This window comes from Anolis carolinensis, chromosome 1, assembly GCF_035594765.1.
Source record: "Anolis carolinensis isolate JA03-04 chromosome 1, rAnoCar3.1.pri, whole genome shotgun sequence".
NCBI classification, from domain to species: domain Eukaryota; kingdom Metazoa; phylum Chordata; class Lepidosauria; order Squamata; family Dactyloidae; genus Anolis; species Anolis carolinensis.
Window position 1 is genome coordinate 293,019,346 of NC_085841.1, and position 9,537 is coordinate 293,028,882.

A 9,537-nucleotide genomic window follows, 5' to 3' on the forward strand; every position below is an offset into this window, starting at 1 on the left:
TGGGTGGATGCTGTTAAGATGGTCCATACCTCCAACCTCTGAGGATGCCTGCCATAGATGTGGGCGAAACGTCAGGAGAGAATGCTTCTGGAACATGGCCACACAGCCCGAAAGACATACAACAACCCTGTGATCCCGGCCATGAAAGCCTTCGACAACACATTGTTCTTGTATACTATCAGTTTTCCCTTACAATCCTCTAACACTGAGAGGATTCCCATCCTTACGGGTTGGAAATGTACAGCAGAGTTCACGTTTGGCAGCAGAAAATAGCCAGATAATCTCTTGGAACCAATTGCCACTTTGTTCCTCAGAGACTGGCACCTTCTCAGGAACCCAGGTCTCCGTGCTTGCATTGGGAGCAGAAGAATAAGCAGACAGCTGTTAAGTTTGGCTTCTGCAGCTTCCTCCTCACAGTGCTATTCTATAAATCAACATATAATGAGTTCACTAAAGTAGGCAAAAGATTTTGCTCAATCGAAAAAAGCACAGCAGGCCTGGAGACAATGGACTAAATGGAAACTTTCCTATAAAAATCCTTATTATCCTACATCTCAGCTTCCTCCAGGATTTTTGTAACCTTTTCAAGCAAAGAAAGATGCAAATAATATAGAAGTTATGAGCGTATAATTAGAATACTAAAGAGTGTCTCCAACTGCTGTTGAAGGATTATAAAAGAATGAGACCTTTTTAAAGCTTAATAATAAGCACAGATTATCCATACTATAGTAAGCTGCCCCAAGGGGTGTCTAGCCCAACCCTGTGCCAGTGTAGGAATCCAGTTATCTCACTCTGACCTGTGACCACTTTAAAAAGTTCCAGTGAAAAAGACTTCACCACATTCCAATATACTATACTCCACTGCCAAAATTGCTTTTCTTATTTAAATTCATTGTCTCAAGTCCTAACCTCAGAAACAGCAGAAAAAGGATTGCTCCACATTCTACCAGGCAGCCTCCCAGATATGGAAAGATGGCTTCCATATCACTTTCCAGTTTTCTCTTCTCCAGGCTACATATATCCTGTTCCTTCATCTTTTCACATAGGGCTTTTGACCGCTTCACATGGTCCTTTTGAGCTGCGCCTTTTCGACGTCTCTCATTGGCGAAAGGGAAGGTCCACAGGGTGGCCATGGCACCCTGTGCACTCTCTCTCCTTCCCCCATGAGATAGGGAAAAGGGTGGCAACACATGGCAACACACATTACCCTGCCACCCTTTCCCCCATCATACGGGGAAAAGGAGGAAAGTGACACACTTTCCTCCCGATAGTGGTGGAAGAAGTGACTTTCGGCACTTCCCCTTCATTTTGGGAGGAATATGGGTGGGGCCTGCGATGCGTCATGTGATGGTACATGGCTGGCCCCATCCAAGTCACAAAACAAAGCAGCAAAATGGGGCTAAAATGCCCCGTGTGAAGAGGTCCATAGTTTCCAGACCCTTTCCCAAATTGGTTGCCTTCCTCTGGTGCTATTTTAGTGTCCTTGTTAATAGCTTTGAAGTATGGTGCCAATAACTGGTCCAGATTATTTTTGCAGTAGTTTGTGCATCTGTCATTTTCCGTTTAAATGAATGATTTTTATGTTGGTCAGGAGCTATGAGGTGGAGAATGCTAGTTTATACAAGGGGCATACAATTCATTAAAAACCCATCCCATTTTCAGCCTTCCCTCCATTTTGTTTACTGGAAGATTCCAGGAATTAGGAGGGGAAAACACAGTTTCATGATCCATCAGCTCTAGGAAGATCTAGCCCATTGGTCACAATGAGGTAAATGGTGGGGCTCCTCTTTCTATCATTTTTATGGCTATCGGGACAAAAATTGTCACACTTGGCAGACATATTTACAACTGCAAGCCCTCCAAATTTCAGAACATTTAGGTCATCCACTGATTTTTAGGAAATTGGTAAAGTTTTACAAATAAAAACAATTATAATAATAAGTGTAAGAGTGTGTGTGTGCACTACAATACTTTTGCAAGCACACACATACCATAAAGATCCTTCATTATGCATGTGGCGGGGCTCAGACAGCATTGTAATAAGTGGTCTGTGGTTTGCTCTTCTCCACACTTACATGTCGTGGACTCCACTTTGTGGCCCCATTTCTTAAGGTTGGCTCTGCATCTCATGGTGCCAGAGCAAAGTCTGTTCAGCGCTGTCCAAGTTGCCCAGTCTTCTGTGTGCCCAGGAGGGAGTATCTCATTCGGTATCTAACTCCTGGTTACATCTAACCCCTGATCTAACCAGTTTGGTACCAACTATGTCTTTTATTATTTTAATTTATTTGATTTGATTTTATGTTGAAGACTAAGCAACATTTTATTATTACTACTAAACATGTTTTTTGGTGTCAAGACAGCGTATAAATTAAACAAACAGCATCTTAAAGCTTATGCTTCAATAGACACTTTGGTCGTTTTAGGTTCCACATTCTTTTTGCTTCAAGACACTATCACAGCTTCTGAACAAGAAAATTACAACTTAAATACTTTATAAATGTAATTTTCGGGTTGGCAATAGATTTTTCTATAGCAGAAACAAATTAAAATTGCTCCTAGATGCAAGGAAACTGAACTACGAAAGTACACTACAATGTCAGCAAGTTAATGGGCTCTGTCTCTTCTAGCCTCTTGGGCTTCTTGTTTCATTGGAAGGACTCTTGGGGAGAAGGAGATGCAATAGAGAAGAACAAAAGCCCTCCAAGATGAAAGGAAATTAATTATGTTGAATTAGGTACCAGCCAAATCGAGACAAATATCTCTGCTCTCAGCTGGAAGAATGGGTACTAGTGGCCTAGAATAAGGAACCAGTCATTTTATTCCTAGTGATGATAATGTCTCTGCTAAACAGATCAATATAATGTTTGAGAAGACACAACTCATTAAAAAGGCAATAATGCAAAGTAAAGTAGAAGGCAGAAGGAAAAAAAGGAAGACTGTGGATAGATTCAATCAAGAAAGCAACAGTCCTGTGCTTGGAAAAAACATTGATAACAGACTGAGATAGAGGTCTCAGAATCATAAAGTCACCATTGGTCAAAGTCAACACCCCACAGAACTTAATAAGGTTATCGGGAAATCTTTTATGACATTAAACATTCAGTATTTAATTTTTCAAGATGTGTTTTGGAGAGATGGGGAGGAAGGAAAGATATCCCAAGACAAAACTGCAAAGAAATACACTTCATTGTCGCACCTCAGGTTAGCTTCACCTTGCTAAAGACACCAAGCCACACACAGAAAGTAGTCTTTTGTAGTTTATTTAGAATAGGCAAAAGATAGTTCATAAAAGGGAAAAAGTTCAGTTCCAAAAGATAGGTACAAAACCAAGGCTGTAAGCAATAAGTCCATAGAAACATAGAGCATAAAACAAGGTCCTTTTCATGGAAGCCAAAAGTTGCAACAAACAGAATATATCCACAAGATATTACAGGAAAGCAAACTTGGCACAGGAAAGCAGACTTGCTTCCAGATCAAGCGATGGAGTTGCATTGACAAAGAGCTCTCTGCAAGCAGACTGTTTTAAAAGCATGACATAAAGGCATTCCTTTGCCCTTTGAACTCTCATTTAATGATTTGCTGGAAGAGCTTTGTCAGCCAAACCATTTTATCAATGAATTTTAATCTGCATTCTACCTGTGTATATTTGTTATTTGTGTTTTATTTGTATTTTGTTTTGGCTTTCTGTTTTAACCATGTTGTACTCCACGTTGAGCTGCAAGGAAAGGTGGGTAGTGAATTAATAATAATAACCAGACTGACAAAATTCTGGAACACAACACACCAGACATCACAGTTGTGGAAAAGAAAAAGGTTTGGATCATTGATGTTGCCATCCCAGGTGACAGTCACATTGACGAAAAACAACAGGAAAAACTCAGCCGCTATCAGGAACTCAGGATTGAACTTCAAAAACTATGGCAGAAACCAATGCAGGTGGTCCCGGTGGTGATCGGCGCATTGGGTGCCGTGGCAAAAGATCTCAGCCGGCATTTGGAAACAATAGACATTGACAAAATCACGATCTGCCAACTGCAAAAGGCCACCCTACTGGGGTCTGCACGCATCATCTGAAAATACATCACACAGTCCTAGACACTTGGGAAGTGTTCGACTTGTGATTTTGTGATACGAAATAAATAATAATAATAATATGCGTGAAGGCTCTTCAGAAAGATTGCTGAAGAAAAAAGCTTCTCAAAGAAAGGCAACTTCTGTGATGAGTCCAAGGTGATTTCAGGAGTTGAACAAGAGGTTCACCCGAGCACAAAATGTTCTAGAAATACAGGATGGAGAGGAGTAATGGCCTCATCCACAAGTCTTTTAACTTGCTAGTACACAATTTCAAGGTCAACAACAGTCTTGGCAATTCCTGTTGCTCCTAAACTTAGAAAAGGTTTAAGGAAATGTTTGTCTTCTTCAGGAAAGCTTCTGTGATGATACACAAAAGTACAAAATAGAGTGTTCAGTATAATACTTTATGCTGCCTTAAAACAAGAACAAGCTGTATGTAAACCCAAGGCTAATATCTTACAAACCAATAGTTCAGATTCTACATCAAGGAGATGGACTTGTGGAGTTATATTATGATTGTACATTAATGAATTGCAACACTCTGTGGAGTCCACAGCCAAAGCTCACAATCTTCTTGGGAAATCATTCACAGTGAAGAAGCTTCTGTGTTCACCCCACTGTTAACCTACATTTACCTCCCAACACACAGCCACAGATGGAGATGAAATATTTTTTAGGATTTGCTCTCATGTCAATAGGAAACAGTAAGGAAGCATTTCACGTGTAAACTAACTGCATACCATAGAGCAGTGAATCCCAAAGTGGGCGCTACCGCCCCCTGGTGGGCACTGCAGTGATCCAGTGGGGCGGTCAGGCACTTGGGAAGAGGCCCCACCCCCTCCTCTAGCCCCGCCCCCTGTGTCCTGGCAGGTGCCACCGAACAGGGATAGAAGCTCAGCCCTGCCTCGGAGCTCGTAACTCCACCCATCCCAGTCTTGGCTGCCCATTTTTGGCCCCGCCCACCTCCCCCTCCCAGCCCTGCATCTTGGACTAGGGGAGAGGCTCAGCCCTGCCCTCTTGAGCAGGAGCCACACCCACCCCTCTAAGCCACGCCCCCCCTTTCCAGGTGGCGCTGAGTAATATTTGTTATGGAAAGGGGGCGGTAGGCCAAATAAGTTTGGGAACCACTGTCATAGAGTATCTCCCCTCTATTTGGATATACTACAGTAGGATTGGAGAAACCTTGGTCTTCCAGATGTTCTTAACTCCAAGTTCTAGAAGTTAAAGATAGTTATGACATTCCAAAATCTGAAGAGCAAACACTTTTCCACTACAGTTGTTTCTACCTGGGTCCTACCAGTTGTTCTATAGTGGAACTCCACTATCCCTGACCATTGCCCACACTGTCTAGAGCTTATGGGAGTCAAAACATTTTGAGGGACTCACGTTGAGGAAATAATGTGTATAAGCACACATTCCTTATCAGAAATGTCAGCCTGGAAAAGGTCCCTGAAGGAAAGAGGACTGGAAACTGTTGTGCTAATAATACAGAAATATCAGAAGTGATTAACTACTTTCCCAGACATACTCACTGAAATATAATGTTAGAGTCTTCTCAGCCTGGCCTCTTGTCATTAGAAGTCATATATATTCTGCACCTGGATGGATTGGATAAGATCTTTCTCATGAAACCTAAGCTCCCTCCAAGTAATTCAGTGACGGTTTATTGGTATGTTCCATTTTGCAGCAGAGTAACGTATTGGCAGAAAGGAAGGAGACTTCTGTATTCAAAGAATTAACAGGGTTGAAATTATATCTCCTCTTATCTTCATCATCCTTTCCCTGTAGAGGTGACTTGTTCAAGGGATTCATTCCAATGTGGTAAATGGAGAACCACTCCTGAGCTGGCAGAAATTCATTTGTCATATTTCCTGTTATGCTGAAGAAAACAGCTGCAAAATTCCAGCTGCCATCCTGAGCAGAAATAGTTTCTTGAGTGACATGTTATTACTGCACGCATGATTTTTCGGACAGCCAACAGCATGAGGCCACAAAGCTGTTTTGGTTGGAAGGAGTTCCTGTAAGTTATGGCATTTCAAATTTACATATAGTACTACACTAATGCAGCTAATGTGGCAGACTATTCAGGACTTAAGACTGTTAGGGATTCAGTGGATTAGTAATGGATAGGAGACATTTTCCATCTGTGGCTGCAGTCTTGTTTTTAAGTCCAAATGCAATAAGAGTAAGTTCAGTGGAGTTTACCTTTGAATAAATATATTAATAGTCAAAACCAGGCTCTCCTCTAGTAGCTGACCATTCATAATTGATCTAGCCCAATCATATGATGGAGTAATTATTATTCTGGAAACTCACTGTAGAGGCCTAAACAATCAGTTCTCCAAGACTTGCAGACAATTTTATGGTCCAGAAGGTAGAAGAGGGAACAAGGGGATTGGCTACTCTTGACCTCATCCTAACAAACGCAGAGGACCAGATCAATGCAGTTGAAGTGGTCGGATCCTTAGGGGCAAGCAACCATGTGCTCCTGCAGTTTGCGATACAAAGGAAGGCCGAAACGAAAAAAAGTCAAACCCGCAATCTGGACTTTAGGAGAGCTGACTTCCAAAAGATGAAGGAAATACTGAGCAGCATTCTATGGATGCCAATACTAAAAGACAAGGGAGTCAAGGATGGATGGGAGCTTTTCAAAAGTGAAATACTCAAGGCGCAAATGCAAACAGTTCCAACAAAGAATAAAAACAAGACAAGTGCAAAGAAGCCAGAATGGATGTCCAAAGAACTTCTAACTGGTCTAAGACTAAAAAAAGACATGCACAAGAAGTGGAAAAAGGGAGAAATCACCAAAGAAGAATTCAAACGAATAGCCAACTCCTGTAGGGAAAAGGTTCACAAGGCCAAAGCGCAAAATGAGCTCAGGCTTGCCAGAGACATTAAAAACAATAAAAAGGGCTTCTTTGCTTACGCCGGTAGGAAAAGGAAGAACAAGGAGGTGATAGGGCCTCTGCAAGGAGAAGATGGGAAAATTCTGACAGGGGATAGGGAAAACGCAGAACTATTTAATGCTTTCTTTGCCTCAGTCTTCTCACAAAAAGAAAGCCAGCCTCAACCTCAGCAACATGGAGTGGATGAAGGATGGGGGAAATCCAACCCCAAATAGGGAAACAAGTCATCCAGGAATACCTGGCTGCTCTAAATGAATTTAAGTCTCCATGGCTGGATCAACAACACCCAAGAGTATTAAAGGAACTAGCGGAAGGTATTTTGGAACCACTGGCAATCATTTTTTTAGAGTTCTTGGAGAACGTGAGAAGTCCCAGCAGATTGGAGGAGGGCGAATGTGGTCCCTATCTTCAAGAAGGGAAAAAAGGACAACCCAAACAATTACCATCCGGTTAGCCTCACGTCGATACCAGGCAAGATTCTGGAAAAGATAATTAAGGAAGTGGTCTGCAAACACTTAGAAAGAAATGCGATAATTGCTAATAGTCAACATGGATTTACCAAAAACAAATCATGCCAGACTAATCTGATCTCTTTTTTCGATAGAGTTACAAGCTGGGTAGATGCAGGGAATGCCGTGGATGTAGCCTATCTGGATTTCAGTAAGGCCTTCGACAAGGTTCCCCATGACCTTCTGACAAACAAGCTAGTCAAATGTGGGCTAGGCAAAACTACGGTTAGGTAGATCTGTAATTGGTTAAGCGAACGAACCCAAAGGGTGCTCACCAATGCATCTTCTTCATCCTGGAAAGAAGTCACGAGTGGAGTGCCGCAGGGTTCCGTCTTGGGCCCGGTTCTGTTCAACATCTTTATTAATGACTTAGATGAAGGGTTAGAATGCATGATCATCAAGTTTGCAGACGACACCAAACTGGGAGGGATAGCTAACACTCCAGATGACAAAACGATCTTGACAGATTAGAGAGATGGGCCGAAACTAACCAAATGAAGTTCAACAGGGACAAATGCAAGATACTTCACTTCGGCAGAAAAAATGAAATGCAAAGATACAGGATAGGGGACGATGCCTGCCTCGACAGCTGTATGTGTGAAAAGGACCTTGGAGTCCTCATGGATAACAAATTAAACATGAGCCTACAATGTGATGCGGAGGCAAAAAAAGCCAATGGGATTTTAGCTTGCATAAATAGGGGTGTAGCGTCTAGATCCAGGGAAGTCATGCTACCCCTCTATTCTGCTTTGGTCAGACCACACCTGGAATACTGTGTCAAATTCTGGGCACCGCAGTTGAAAGGAGATGTTGACAAGCTGGAAAGTGTCCAGAGGAGGGTGACTAAAATGATCAAGGGTCTGGAGAACAAGCCCTATGAGGAGCGGTTTAAAGAACAGGGCATGTTTAGCCTGCAGAAGAGAAGGCAGAGAAAAGACATGACAGCCATGTACAAATATGTGAGGGGAAGTGATAGGGAGGGGAGAGCAAGCTTGTTTCTGCTGCCCTGCAGACTAGGATGCGGAACAATGGCTTCAAACTACAGGAAAGGAGATTCCACCTGAACATCAGGAAGAACTTCCTCACTGTGAGAGCTGTTCGGCAGTGGAACTCTCTCCCCCGGGCTGTGGTGGAGGCTCCTTCTTTGGAGGCTTTTAAGCAGAGGCTGGATGGCCACCTGTCGGGGGTGCTTTGAATGAGAATTTCCTGCTTCTTGGCAGGGGGTTGGACTCTTCCAACTCTATGATTCTATGATTCCATGATTCTATGACTTATCAAAATAGAAAAGTCACCAGCTGTTTACAGAAAAGAAGTCTAACCTTTTTGAGAAGAAAGTTCCAGAGCCTGGGGGTAGCCACTGAAAACACCCTCTCCCATGTTCACACCAGATGTACCTATGTGGGTGTTGGGACAAAAAGAAAGATCTCCCCAGCAGATCTCAAAATATAGATTCATAAGGAAGAATACCATCCTAAGAATAACCTGGAACTCAGCTGTATAGAACTTTATAGGTCTAGACCAACTTGTTGAATTACTGGGAAATGTGAAAAACTCAAGCATGATTATTAGCTAAGCAGTAGTTGAACTTCTACCCAGCCCCCCCCTCCGCTGCACACACACAACTTAGTAGAGAAAGACATCAAATATTGTTTTCTTTGAAAGGTGTATACAATTGTAGTATTGCTCAAAAATGCTTGTACAAAATCAACACAGGCTCGTCTTCTTGAAGAAGGATTCTCAATGGTATCGGGATTGCTGGAACATCTCACCTAGATAAACTTTTTTCACACATGCTTCCTGGAGGACAGGTAAGGAAAGACCCTAGAAAATATAGGAATGCTGTGTGATGCAGAAACAGAACACAAACAAATGAAAGGTTGCCATAAATAATGTGCCTAATCTCCCAGATAATGACATGCAGTCTAACTACGGATCTCATCACATGGAGGTCGAGAAGCTGGGGGACAGCAGGGGAAACTGTGGGGCAGCGTACCGCTTCCTCCCCTTACTGTGATTGGATGTGGGCTGCCATCTCACAACATGTACCT